At 39.8% G+C, this 15,160-nt stretch overlaps 1 protein-coding gene and 1 long non-coding RNA gene across 2 annotated transcripts in view; one reads left to right on the top strand and one right to left on the bottom strand.

Annotated features, from left to right (window-relative positions):
• The window catches only part of PHC2 (polyhomeotic homolog 2), a 109,953-nt gene that overhangs the window by 75,054 nt on the left and 19,739 nt on the right, over positions 1–15,160 (bottom strand). The window lies entirely within an intron of this gene.
• LOC118019719 overlaps positions 14,691–15,160 on the top strand; it is a 31,039-nt gene continuing 30,569 nt past the window's right edge. Inside the window, exon 1 of the long non-coding RNA XR_004681730.1 lies at positions 14,691–14,773. This is a non-coding gene — a long non-coding RNA (uncharacterized LOC118019719). The remainder of the gene's footprint in view (positions 14,774–15,160) is intronic.

Below are 15,160 nucleotides of genomic sequence, written 5' to 3'. Positions count from 1 at the left end.
AGAGACCTGCAGTATCAGCATCTGCATTGTAACAAGATTCCCAGGTGATTCATATGCATATTAAAACTTGAAAAGCCCTGTTTCAAGTCATCCCTGTTATGGACTGAATGTCCAAATGCCTAAATTGCAACCCTACCCTGCAGCGTGTTGGCATTAGGAGCTGGGGCCTGTAGACAGTGAGTAGGATTAGATGAGGTTGTGAGGGTACAGCGTTCAGAAACAGGATTAGCGCCCTTCTAAGAGCTAGCAAGAGCTTGCTTCCCCTGCTCGGCTCTCTGCCCTGTGAGGCTACAACCCGAAGTTGGCCACCTGCAACCCAGAGAGGGCTCTCATCAGAACTGATGACCCTGGCTCAGACTTCCAGCCTCCAAAACTCTTAAGAAATAAATTTTGGTCCTTTCTAAGCTACTAGTTTATGGTATTTTGTTAGAGTGGCCCAGGCTAAAAGTCTTGCGTGGTCAGAGAAGGAAGGGCCTTGGAGATTACCGGGTCAAACGCCGCAGCTCAGAGAGCTAAGGTAAGTCACCTAGACTCAGTCCATGGCAGAACCCGGATGAAGCTTTTGGTCCCCTGACCCTGAGGCTAGCCCAGGTTCTGCAGGGCCTTCCTGAGGCTGTTGCCTCCAGTAGCAGAGAGGTTCTGTTCCCTCCCCTTGCAGTGGCTTCAGCAGTGGGGGGTTCCCCCCAGCCTGAGATGCATCCATAGTGAGCTTTGGAAGGAGGAACTTTGGTTCCATTTGGACTACGTTGGGGATGTGAGGCCTGGTTACTCAGATGACCTCAGTGGAGGATACTGATATGATGAAGGAAAATACTGAAGAGCATTCTTCTCACCCTTGATAACCTCTGTGGACTCCTGCCCTCTGGACTGCGAATGCCTCAGGCAAGGACCCACAAGAGCTGCTCATGCCTCACAGAGGGCAGCTAGGTGGCCCAGGGAGTTGGCAGCTGGGAGACAGGGCAAGAGGAGGCCTGTTTTTCAGTGGATGCCCTTTTGTTTCTTTGCCGTTTTGTTCCCTATGCATGTAAAACATATTCAGAAATTGGTTAGTTAATAATAATTTTAAAAAAGAATGCCTCCGATAGAAAAGCAATGAAAAACAATAGCCCATCTGGCCCTGCTGTTATATCATCTAGCTCCACTTAGAACTGGGCTGCTTGCTCTCTCTCTCTTTCTCCTCCTGGAACCTGCAAGTTTCAGCCTCGTGGAAAGCTGGTGCGAAGACTCTGAGACTGGCCTGCAGATATGGACTCTGATCTCGCCTCGGGGCTATGAGCAAGATTACGTTTTTTCCTCATTAGGTTGTGAAGTGCTTTGCCCACTATTAAATGCTATTAAGTAAGTGTAATTATGCTTTAAACCCACTTCCGCCCTGCTAAGTCTTGGCAAGAGGAAGGAGAGGACTTGCCTCCAACAGGGTTTTCACTAGGTTTGTAATAATGAGGCAGAATGAAGAGGATGAAGCCTGTTATGAAGGTAATATGCACAGTATCATTCCATTGTTGTGAATTACGTGTTACTGGATGTAGAACTCCATGGGAGGATATATACCAAAATGTTAATAGTAGTTGCTTGGGGTGGTATGGTCACTGCTGATGTTCATTTTCTTGTTTGTGCTTTTCTTTATTTTCCAAATTGTCCATATTTTTTAAATTATCTGGGCTAAGACATCACAATATTCTCAGCATAAAACAGAAGTGAAAAATGAAAACCACAGGGAAAGGGTGCTCATTCTCCATCTGGACAAGTCCTGGTCATTCAGAAGCTGGTTGTGCAGGTCTGTCCACATTGGCCCACAGCATCCAGACCCCTGCTGAACCCGGGCTGGAGGCAGTCCGGGTTCCCTAAATACATAAGCCAAAGGATCCAGGGGCTATTTGGTATTTTGCAGAGCTAGAAAGCACACAAAGATGGGCGGCATCAGACTCCTAGGATCAGTTCCAGCAGAGGGTACAACCCCTGACCCAGTTAGTGACCACAAAGTGTTCTCGGGGCAAGTCACTCAATCCAGTTCACTTCACTTAGTGCTGCTGGGAAGGTAGGTGAAAAAGACGCGGTTTCTGCCTTCAAGGGCTTTGACAATCTTGTAAGGATGACGAACATAGATATAAGGAACTATAATGCAAAGCAAAATATGAACAGTTCTGCCACAGATGTGAACAGTGGAGCCAAGCAGTGTGGTGCAGTGGCTTTGGGGCTACCCAGGCCTGGATGGGACACACCTCTGCCATCTGCTGCCAGTGTGACCTAGGACCGCGTGCTGTACCTTGCGGGGTCACTGTTTCCTCATCTCTAAAAGGGAGATGGCAGCCCTTGAGGGGACACTGTGAGGAACAGGCCGGATGCCTGTGAGGTGTGCTCACACACGAGGTACTGCGATTATTCCTATTTTGGACACTGAGCTGACAGGGGCCTCAAGGGACCACACTGTAGTCACATTATCATCATCACTGTCTGCATTTGGAAAAGTTCCATGGAGCCATATGATTACAGGTGAATGGACACAGAAAGCCTCGGTTATTGGTTCCAGGTTTTCCTGGCTGATGCCATAGAAACAGGCCCATCTTTTTCTCTGCTATAATGGACTTAAACACGGCTGCCTTTGGAGATGTGTAGGGGGCCTGCGTAGCCTCTGGACCACTTTCTTGTTTTCTAAGCCTTACAAGGCCCAACAGGTGGCTTATGTCTTAGGGTTGTAACTCAGTCCATTCTTTTGAAATTTCCATGGCAAGGCCCTTCTTCCAGTCATTGAATTTGGCAAAGGAGCAGGTGCTGCTGGAACTAGGGAAAGGAAGGGACAAAGGAAGAGAAGTGACGCACTGACCCCACGCACTTTTAGGTGGGAATGTTCCGGATATATGTAGGGCAGTGGCATGGGGGAGGAAGCTTTAAAATATTTATAATACTAAATGAATGTAACTAACTCACAATTACACCTAGTTTTCCCAGCAACTATGTTTCGGAAAATTGATTGTCAATATTTTTATTTATAAGGCCTTGGGGGCTCATAGAAATCAGTAAGAAAAAAATACATAACTTAGTAGGAAAATAGGCAAAGGATATGAATAAGCAGTTCATCATCACTTGTAAAAAAAAATTACAAGTGACAAACCTATAAAAGGATGTTTAACCTGACTAATATTTAAAGAGATGCAAGGGTGCCTGGGTGGCTCAGTTGGTTAAGTGTCTGCCTTCTGCTCAGGTCATGACCCCAGGGTTCTGCATCAGGCTCCCTGCTCAGTGGGGAGTCTGCTTCTCCCTCTCCATCTGCCTCTCCCCCAGCTCATGTGCTCTCTTGCTCACTTTCTCTCTCTCAAATAAATAAATAAAATCTTTAAAAAAAATGAAGGGATGCAAATCAAAATAACACCGATAAGATTGGCAAACATTTAGAAATTTGATAATACTCAGGCTGAATAAAGTGGGTAAATACATTTCTTATACTGCTGGTGGGAATGCGATTTGGAATATCCTTTTTGGAGGGCAATTTGGCAAGAGATATCAACATTTTAATGCACATGCCATTTGACCCAGCAATTCTGCTTATAGGAATTTGTACTCTAGGGATATAAATTCTCAATGTATTTTAAGATATATATTAGGATGTTCACTACAGCACTGTTGGTCACAGCCACAACCTGGAAGCAGTACCACAATAGGAATGATGAAAACACCAGGAGTAATAACAGAATAGTAACTGCTAATATTTATTGAGCACTTACTATGTGGTGGGTAGTTTCTGATGCTTTACGTACATATCTCATTTACTCTTTGTGACAATTCTGAGGTAGGTATTGCTACTCACCCATTTTATAAATGAGGAGAATGAGACTCACAGAGGTTAAGAGGCTTGTCTAAAGTCACACAGTAGGTGGCAGGATTCCCAGATAGGCAGTCTGGTTCCAGAGCTAATGTGCTCGCTCCCATGCTCGCTTTTGCTCTCTCTCTCATAACACACACATCAGAACACTCTGCATCAGTTAAAAGGAGTTAGTCAGAATTGTACACGTTGATATGGAAAGATCTTGAAGACCGATTACTAACTGAAAAGATCCAGGTTGGAATAACATACCTCAGACACCCTCCTCCCTTCGTGTTAATAAAAAAGAAGATATAGCAGTAGATCATTATTTTTCTTTATATTTAAAAAGTATTAAAGCATCAGGGGAATTATCTGAAAAGGAAAGGACTCTAGCCTAAATACAAATTCTTTCCTAATGTAAAAATTACTTCTGTTTTGTTTGGGAAGAGGGCTGGTCAATGTACATTTCAATGGTGGGTTTTCCTAAACTAACCGATTTCCTCAGGATAGTAAGGGAAAGGATGAGGGGAGGGTAGTAAGACAATACTTGAAGGCCAAAGTAAGATCTAGTCTTACAAGTGAGACTAGGAGCCTTTGCAGATTTGTTTATAAAAAGAAGTGATTGATACAATTCAATTTTTTTGAGGAGGAGTGTTGCAAGGGCTGCGTGTGGGATAGAACAAGCTGCAGAAACGCAGGAAGAACGTGTGCAGGCATTACCATCGAAGTGTGAACAGGAGGTTGGGAAAGTCTGGACCAGCGTGCAGGGTGTGGATTTTGTTAGGAAATGCGGCACAGCTGGTGTGTGTTGGAGGAAACCCAAGTTATGGCAGGGTACTCCACGCGCCTGGCCGCTACCTGTCATTTCTCCTCTCTCTGTTCTTTTGGATTCCGCCTCGGTCAGGTCCTCATCATAATGTGGCTGGGTTCCTGTACTGTTCTCACAGGTTTTCCCTCTGTCTAATGTCCCTTCTCTAATTCATCATGCCCAGCCACCCTGGTTTAAGATGTTTATATAAATAAACCTATGCTTTCTACTGGCTTTTCAGCCCCCTTCCTTCAATACCTTAATAGTTAAACTTCAGGAAGGACTTCATGCAATTTCATGTGAGAGTTACTGCCTTCTGATGGTTGCTGGCCCCACCTATCCAAAATCCTTGTTCATAACCATGTACCAGGGGTTATTCTCAACACTGGGGACACAGCAGTGGAGCACTGGGGATAGTTCCTTGTAGGGTGTGCATTCCAGCCGGGGGGGAGACAGAAAACCAATATCTGGCAGTGTTACTCAGAGAAAAGTAAAGTAGGATCAAGGGGACAGGGGTCCTGGGGTGGTAGGGAAGGTTGTTAGTATATAGGGAAGGACTTTTTTTAGGGACATCTGAGCAGAAACCTGATAGAAATGAGGGAAGAAGTGAGCCATGTAGCTATCTGGAGGAAGAGCATCCCAAGCACAGAGGAGAACTGCTTTATGTGAAGGCCCTAAGGTGAGGTGACCACGCTTCATGTGTTTGAAGAAGAGTAAAGTTAAAAAAAAAAGGGAAAGCCCCAGAGTGTGGCTGAGGTGGGGTGCGAGGGGCTGAGCAGAGTGTGGTATGGTGCAAACTGAACCGTGGGGGCCAGTGTTCTCAACTGAGGGCAATTTTACTCCCTAGGGGACATTGGGCAATGTCTGAAAGTATTTTTGGCTTTCACAGCTGGCGACTGCAGTGCTCCTGGTACCGTGTGGGTAGAGGCCTGGCATGGGGCTAAACATCTGCTGTGCACAGGTCTGCTCCTACATAAAGAATTATCTGGCCCAAATGTCATAGGGTCGAGGTTGAGGAACATGATATAGGGCCCTGTAGACCAGTGCAGGGACTTCGGATTTTACTCCAAGCAAGCTGGGAAGCAATTAGGGGCTGGGAGCAAAGAAGTGACATGGTCTCAGCTATGTTTTGATCTCGCTCTGGTTGCTGCCAGGAAACCAGACTGCAGAGGGACCAGGGCCAAAGCAGAGACCTGTCAGGAGGCTTCTGCAGAGATCTGAGCAGGACATGACGGTAGTTGGCACTAGGGTGTCTTGATAAACGTAGTGAGAAGGCATGTGATTCTGAATGTATTTTGAAGGTTGAGCTGAGAGAATGTGCGGATTTCATCAAAAGGAACTATAATCACTTGGCCTTCTTACTTGGCCACCTGTATGCCAAGCTCATCCCCGCCATTGTTCTTGCTCTTCTCCTCCTCCTGCCCTGGTGAGACTTTCTTCTTCAGGCAAAGTCTATTCAGTCTGGATTTCAGGATGTCAATCGAGAACCTTCCTTAAACAACAGAGCCCTCGCTTCTCCAAAGCAGCTATAGCTTTTCTAGTCCACACCTCTCAATTTAATCCTCAATATGCTTCTAACTGTACAAGTGCATACTGAGACACCATGCTCTATGGGGAAAACTGACTGGGTGCCTGCTATCCCTTTATTAATATGGTACTGGCTATCCTAGCCACCCCCTTCTGGCAGAACAAGAATTCAAATGTATAAAGTAAAAGTGTAGGGAAGGAAGAAACAAAATTGCTATTTTTTGCAGATTGCATGATTGTATATATGGAAAATCCAACTGAATCTACAGTTAAATGGAATGAACAGGAGTTTGCAAAAATTTTTAGACAGCAAAATCAATGTATAAAAATCAATTATATTTCTATATACTAGCAACAAAGGGTTATAAATGAAATTTGAAAAGATAAACTGTTTATAATAGAAACAAAAAATATAAAGCACTCAAGAATAGACCTAGCAAAAGATGTACAAGACACTTATGGGGAAAATTATAAAAATTCACTGAAAGACACTTAAAATGACCTAAACAAATGGAGACATATACTATGTTTGTGACTTGGAAATCTCTATATTATATAAATTTCATTTGTTCCCAAATCAACCTACAGATTAAGTATAATTCCAATGTAAGTCCCAGTAAGTTTTTTAAAAATAAACTTGGCAAGCTGATTCTAAAATGTATATGAAAAATACAAAAGACCAAGAATAGGCACATCACGCTTGAAGGGAAGAACAATGTGGGGAGAATTGCCCTATCAGATATCAAGGTATAGTAATTTAAAAAGTATATTAGCTCTGGGATAAACCTTGTTCTTGAGAACCAATTGCTAGCATCTCTTACCAACTTTGCATTCTGTGACATTATGTTGGTAGCTTGCAACTGGTCATAGTGGGAGTATTTATAACACACAAATTGGCAAAAATCAGGTCTTTTTGTGTGTATTGGAGAGGAGAGAGTAGAGCTGGTTGTGAAATATCTACCAGCATACCACTGAATGAAAGCAAATAGAGATTCTCCAAACAGATCCGAACATTTGTGAACACTTGTTCTATGACAGATGGGTATATCAGATCAGTCAAGAAGGGATGGACATGTCATTAAATAGTGCTGGGAAAATCAAGAATCCATATGGAAAAAAACCCAAACAAACCCCAAACTGATTCCCTACCTTACACCAAACCCCCAAATTTTTAATTAAATATTTAAGTGGAAAAGGCAAAAATATAAGACTTTTAGAAGAAAATGTGGGAGAAAGCCATTATGACTTCAGATAGGAAAAGATCCTTTAAACAAGAAAAGATTGATAAAATTTGACTACATTAAAATTAAAAACTACTACTGATTAAAAGGTATCATAAAGAAGGTGAAATTCAAGTCTCCCCCTGAAGATAACATTTTCAACACACATAATCAAAAAATAATGTGCATCCAAAATATTAAAAAATATCTATGAATCAATAGGAAAAAGATACAACAGAAAAAATGGACAATAGACTTGAATTGGATTTTCTCTTTTGTGAAATAGTACACGGCCCATAAACATAAAATTTTTCTTCCTTATTTAATAGCCAGGAAAATGCAAATTAGAACCATAATGAGAAAAAATTTCATATCTATCAGATCAAGCAATTTTAGAGTTTGCCAATATCAAACACTAGGGAGGATCTGGAGCAATGGTAACTCTCCTAAGAGAGGGCAGGAGTGTAAATTCATATAACCACTTCAGAAAACAGTTTGTACTTCACAATAAAGTTGAGCATACCTATACCCCATACCCCATGCCCCAGAAATTCTATTCTTATGTATGCACCTATCCTAGAAAATGTCTCACATAAATTCATAAGGTGACATGGATGATGATGCTCATGGCGGTGTTGTTTGTTACTGCAAAAACTGGAAATGCCCATCAAAAGCAGCATGTAAAAACAATTTTTTTGTGTATTAACTCAATAGAATAGTATACAACAGTAAAAATGAATGATGTAAAGTCTCATGCATCACTACAGACAAATCTGTAAAGCATAATGTTGAACAATAGAAGTGAGACCCGGAAGAATGGACACAGTAGGATTCCATTTATACAGAATTCAAAGACAATCAAAACTAAAACATATATTGTAAAAATAACAGTACATTGTTTAGGAAATCATTCATATATGGTAAACCCATAGAGAAAAGCAAGGGAATACTTATTACAATGGTTGGCAGAATAATACCTCTGGATGGAGGAAGAAGGTAGATGCAACCAGGGAAGTGTCTTCTAAAGTTTATTAACTTGGGTGATCAGTAAATGTTGTTCACTTTATAATTATTCTTAAAATTCTACATGTATATATTACACATTCCTCTACACAATTAAATATTTTACACTAAAACAAATGAAAAAAATATATCAAGTGTCTACCATATGCAAAGGCACTGTAATTGCATGCCTAAGACTGACTCAAATTCTACTACCACTCTGCTGAAATTACTTTCACTGTGGTCAAAGACTTTACTGTCACTAATCTAAAAAACATTTTCATTCCTTATTTTCTTTGACATCTCAGCAGCATTCAACGCTGCTAACCATCCTCTTTCCTTGAAAAAGTGTCTCACTTTGGCTTTCATGAAACCATGGTCTCCTGGCCATTCCTTCTCAATTGCTTTCCAAATGGCTTGTCTCCCACCACCTAATCATTAAATGTTGGAGCTTCTCAAGGTTCTTCCCTAGAACCTTGTTTTTTCATACTCTGTTCTCTCTCTCTAGACATTTACATCCATGCCCATGGCTTCAATTACCAACTGTACATCAAAGACTTAGATCTCCAGTTCAGACCTCTCCTCTGAGTTCTAGGTTGAGGTATCCCATTATCTAGTCAACATCTCTAGTTGATGTTTAAAAGTCTCTCAATCTTAACCTGTTAAAAATTAAACTCATGATATCCCTCCAAAATGGGTTTTTCTAGTAGTCTGTCTCAGTGAATGGTACTACGAGTAGTCCTGGGCAAATACTACTCCACAAAAAGAAATAGCCCCCCTCCCCTGCCCTTGCCCTCCTATAAGATAAAAGAACTTGCTCTCTTTTCTTCCTTGGAAGGTGTGGAAAACAAGGACAATTATTTTGGTTGTAGCTCTAAGTACGAATGAAGCCTTTCAAAAAACAACATCATCTGGAAATTAGGCTTCCTCCATAGAGGGAGCTCAATAAAGTTAGTTCCTTTCCCCTAATTAAGAGTTTTTTGAAACACGACAGTACTACTATATAAAGTATTTTCTTCTCCCTTTTCAATCCATTGTGCACATTTTTTGTCTCTTCTTTCCTTTTCTTTATATTTTTGTACATAATAGGTTCTTAAATAGTTTGATTTTTCTTCATTTTGTTTCTAATTTTTACCATATTTCCCCTAGTCCACCTTTCCATGACTGAATCAGAAGATGGTATTTTAATCAACAAATATTTATTGAGCACCTACTGTGTGCACTCTGGGACAAAGTGGTGAGCAAGATAAGGTTCCTTCTTTCATGTGTTTTATATTTGGGGCAGGAAGCAAACAATTAAAAAGTCAGGTAGTAATATGTGCTAATTAGGGAATTAAAATTGGGAAATGTGACATAGAATGACTGGTGGTTACTTCAGACTGGTGGTCAGGAATGGCCTTTTTGAGGATATTATAGTTAGAACTGAGATCAAATTACAAGGAGACAGTCATTGCATCCCAGAAAAAGTGACTAGTTAGTGCAAAGTACCTAAAGATAGAAAGAAACTTGGCCCTGTTTGACTACTGCATAGTAGACAAGAGAGCAAGTGGTATAAAACAAGAGGAATGCAGGGATTAGAAAACACAGGGCTGTGTACATGCAAAATAAGAAGCTGGAGTTCACTCTTATAAATGTATTCTTTTTAATGTCTGTAGGATCTACAGAGACATCTTTTTCATTCTTGGTTTTGCTTATCTGTATCTTTTTTTTCTTCATCAGTCTTAGTAAGGATTTATAATCTTATTAGTCTTCATAAAGAGCCAACTTTTGTTTTGCTGATTCTTGTCAGAATCTTGTCAGAAAAGACAAGAATTTTATTCTTGTCTTTCTTATTTCCTTCCTTCTATTTTCTTCAAGTTTAATCTGGTTGTTTTTCCTCTAACTTTTTGAGATGGATGAGTTTAAAGCTATAAAATTCCTTCTAAGTCAGCTTTATCTACACCCCAGGAATTCTTATATATAGTATTTTTCATTATCATTCAGTTAATATTTTTGTTGTCTACTATGATTTGTTCTTTGACCCATGGTTTATATAGAAGCATGCTGCTTGATTTCTAAATGTTTGGGGAAGATGATGTGTTTCCAGTCACTTTTATCTTATTTTTTTTTTTTTAAGATTTTATTTATTTATTTGAGACAGAGAATGAGAGACAGAGAGCATGAGAGGGAGGAGGGTCAGAGGGAGAAGCAGACTCCCTGCCAAACAGGGAGCCCGATGCGGGACTCGATCCAGGGACTCCAGGATCATGACCTGAGCCGAAGGCAGTCGCTTAACCAACTGAGCCACCCAGGCGCCCCCACTTTTATCTTATTAATATAATTACACTGTGGTCAGAGAACATAATATTGTGTGATTTTAATCCTGTAAAATTTGTTGAGACTAGCTCTGTGGTCTGATACATGGTCAATTTTTATAAATTTTCCATGTGTGCTTGAAAAGAATATGTATTCGGTAGTTGTTAACTTTAATGTTCTATATATGTCCATCAATGACATTTGTTGTTATTCAAATCTTATATATTCCTACTGTTTTTTTTTTTTTCTGTTATAGCAAATACCACAAGGGAAAGTAAACAAGATACCTTGATTGTAAAATTATCTTTGTCCTCAGAGTTCTGCAAATTTTTTGCTCTATGTATTTTGAGGCCATTTTATCGTGTGCATGTAGTTTTTATATTCTTATATCTTTCTGATAAATTAAAACTTTTATTCTTTTGAAGTAACACCTTTTATCTCTAGAAATCCTATCTCAAGATAGGATAAGAGACATGAAAGATAGAATAAGAAGACCTAATATGCTTTAAATGAGAGCCCCAGAAGGTGTGGAGAAGCAATTTGGAACAGAGGCACTTTCAGTCATCACCTCTTCAAATATCCTAGCTTGTTTATGTTCTATCATTTTTTCTCCTCTGCTGCTTTCTGGATGATTTCCTCAGATCTATCTTTCAGTTCTCTCCTCAGCTGTGTATAATCTGCTAATAAATATGTTCACTGAGTTCTTAATTTGGGTTGTTGTATTTTTCAGTTTTAGGAGTTCTGTTTAGTTCTTTTTCAAATCTGTTACAATGCTTTTTATAGATTTCTGTTCCTGCAGATATTTTCAAGCTTATGTAAAAATCTCTTTTAATATAGTCCACAAAACTGTGTTGTAGCCTGTCTAATAATTGCAATATCTGAAGTTTTTGTGGGACCTTGTGTTATCTGTTGTTTCTGTTGGTTATCACTCAGGGTATCTTGTTTTTTTTTTTATTATCTTTGACTTCTGGTCATTATATTTGAAAAAAATTATTTTTAAAATTAACTGGAATCTTAGGATAATGGCACCATCCACTAGAAAGGATTTTCCTTTGTTTCCGCTAGGTACCACAAGACACTGCTAGTATGGAACCACTCTGGGCGAAGTTAAAAGTTTGCAGTTCCTTGGACCACCTGAGTGACACAAATTTGAACTGCTCTAGGGCGGGTTTACTTCCCGGTTACTCTCACTCTGAAGGTGTAACTCTTTAGGGTTCCAGCTTAAAGAAGGAGAGGGCTTATTAGATTTCTTACCTAGGTTAAATGTTAGGTTTGATTCCTCTCTCCCTTGCCCTATAAGGCTACCAAAAACTCAGTTTTATTTCACAAGCATTTCTTCCAGACTGGAATGCCTTCAGAGAAAGAGCGGCTTTGAGTGGTCACCTTGCCTTCTAGGTTCTTGCTTTACCATAGATAACAGCACAGTATTATCTTACTATTTTGTTAGCTCTTTGGTACATTTAAGTAATATAAAAGGAATAGTTCTCTCAACTTTTCTAGTTTTCCTCAATGGTCTTAATTATCAAGGCTAACATTATCAGCAATGAAAGTTCCTAGATTAAGCATGATAGGAAGCCAACAGATGACTTTTAAACAGGGGAGGGGGAGAATCAAGTTGGTCACATTCTGTCAGATTGTTCATAAGCAAAAGGGATAACATATTTAAAACATTAACCAAAACGAACAGTTTGAATTAAGTGAATTTATTATTTGCATGATGTTTGCTTCACATAGACATATGTGTTCTCTCTCTCCTGACTAGACAATGAGCACTTAAAGATTAGAGATCCTTTTTTTGTTTTTGTTTTTGAGATTTTTATTTTTAAGTAATCTCTACACCCAGTGTGGGGCTCAAACTTACAACCCCAAGATCAAGAGTCACATGCTCCATTGATTGAGCCAGCCAGGCACTCCTAAGATATAGGGATCCTTCTTGGTTGTTGTTGTTGCTGTTGTTGTTTTAGAGAGAGGGAATGGGGAGGGGGTGAGGGGCAGAGGGAGAGGGAGAGAGAAAATCTTAAGCAGGCTCCATGCCAAGCACGGAGCCCAATGCAGGGCTCAATCTCATGACCCTGAGATCATGACCTGAGCCAAAATCAAGAGTTGGGCGCTTAACTGACTGAGCCACTCAGGTGCCCTGAAATCCTTCTTGTTTTTAATGAGTATCCCCGTTTCTCTAGGACCTAGGACAAAAATGATAAAATTCCAGTCTTCTTGTTATCTGTATTACCATCCTGGACTTGAAGGCACCCAAGAACTAGATTTTTAGGAATTCATCTCTTCCCTCAGGGCATTAGCTGAATACTGAAAGCAATGAAAATTACTGTATTGTTTTTGAATGAAAACTACTTTACATCAACTTTGAGGATTTAATCAGAGTAAAAGTATATACAAGTAGATAAATACAAATATAGAGTTTGATACTGTTCAGTTATGTCCAACTTAGAAGTCAGACTTTCCTCATATAATCATGGTTGACAGATGTATAAATTGGGGGAAATTAAAAAAAAATGCATCGAGAGCCATTGTATTTTATACAACTTTGATCCATTAATCCATGTTTATGAAATTGTCTTAAATATATTCATGGGTGTTCACAAAGATTTAGCTACCTGGATGATCATTATAAGAGGGAAAATAAAAAACTTAAAATCCCATCGGAAGGGGATTAGTAATTGTACCTTCATATAATAGAATATTTAATGATACAAAAATGTGCACAATAAGATGATAAAAGTAATTTATGAAAGAACATATATGGCAAGATCTTTTTTTGGTAAAAAATATATATGTACTCATAAAAACTAGAAGGATCTAAAAATGTTAACAGCATTACTTTGGGGTGGTAGGAGAACAGTAGTTTTTCATTAGCTTTGCTTATTTTTTTTCCCCTGCTGGTATTCTGTAATGAAAACATATTACTTTTTTCATATTACTTTTATAATAAGAAAAAATTGATTATAAAATAAACTAGAGTTCCTTTCCCTATAGATAAATATAATTGGCCACCTCAGACCAGCCATTTCTAGGTCTAATCCATCTATCACTGATTAACAGAGAAGTCTATATTCTCCTAATTCCATCCTCTTTCCATGCTTGATGTATATACAGGTTTTCTCAGCTTTTTGGCCACCCAGAATAGAGTAACATTCACCCATCAGCAGTGAGTAGGTGACTCGTAGTATGTATTTCTTGAACTGAACTGATTGCTAATAGCCAGAAATTTACCCACATAAATTGGAAACTGAATGTGGTATACTGGGGCCCCTGGGTGGCAGAGTCCGATGAGGGACCAGCTCTTGGTTTCGGCTCAGGTCATGCTCTTGGGGTCTTGAGATCTAGCCCTGCGTCAGCGCGGCGTCTGCTAAAGTTTCTCTTTCCCTCTCCCTCTGCCCCTCCCTGTGCTCGCTCACTCACTCTCTCTCTAAAATAAATAAATACATCTTAAAAGAAAAGCATGCCGTATACTTACAATGTGATTGTTTTCTACCAAGTAATCTCCATTTTAAACTATCCTTATGGCATTATATTATCTCTCACATGCAAACTAAATAAAAATATTTTGAGAGAATACCCAAAGGGAAAGTCATTATTATAACAACTTCATGTATTTTCCCTGGAAGGCCTATTGTATATTTAGTAGTTCTGTGTAGTGCTGGTCAATAAGGCCTAATTGCCTCTGCTGCTTAATTGTCTCTGTGGTATGGAGAGAATCAAACCTGCCCCCAATCCTTTATAGAAAAAAATGAATGCCTGTAATGAACTGGAATTTCCAGGAAAAACATACCAGCTCAATTCAAGACCCTGTGGGATTACTGCACTGATGTCATTTTTAATATGCCTTACTCTTCCCCTCTCGTTGGTGCAACCCGTCATCTCTTTCCCCGATGGCTCACTGCTTTCCCTTAGAGAGCAGACCATCTCTGGGAATGATTTGCTCAAGAAGCATGTGCAGGACAAACCCAGAGCCTCACTCCCTGGGAACGTAAGAGAAGAAGCTAAAGAATGGGCTGGGAACAGTAGCTGAATGGAACAGGTCATGCTGCTTCTCGAAGCTGAAGAGGCCAATCTTTTAAAAGAGATGATGAGAGCACCTAATCAGGTTTGACCCCAAAAGTGGTATGTGTGCAGAGAGGACTGGGAAATGCAGCTATGCACAGGAGAAGGGCAGTGAGATTGCAGGGCTGCGTTCCAGACACACTTATTCACTCATCTGCTTGATTCAATTTTATTTGTACAAAAGGTCTGTTGAGGTAATGGGCAGACTAAGCCTTTAGCAATCATGGGCTCTGCAAATAGAACCTCAATGGGAGACTAAATCAGCTGATGTCCCCTTCAGTGCTGTTTCCATCTGTAGAACTGGAAGTGGCAATGGGGAGGATGAATCATTCTTACTATATTTAAATGCCTTCTTTACAAAAATAGCAGTCACTATAATAAAACAGGCCCAGTAATACCTAGTAACAAACAATAAAAATGCCTTCCTGTAAAGAGAATGAATGTTAT

This window comes from Mirounga leonina, unplaced genomic scaffold, assembly GCF_011800145.1.
Source record: "Mirounga leonina isolate KUSES-001 unplaced genomic scaffold, KU_Mleo_1.0 Mir_173, whole genome shotgun sequence".
NCBI lineage: Eukaryota > Metazoa > Chordata > Mammalia > Carnivora > Phocidae > Mirounga > Mirounga leonina.
Note: the sequence above shows the minus strand (reverse complement) of the source record. Positions and strands in the feature narration are given on the sequence as shown.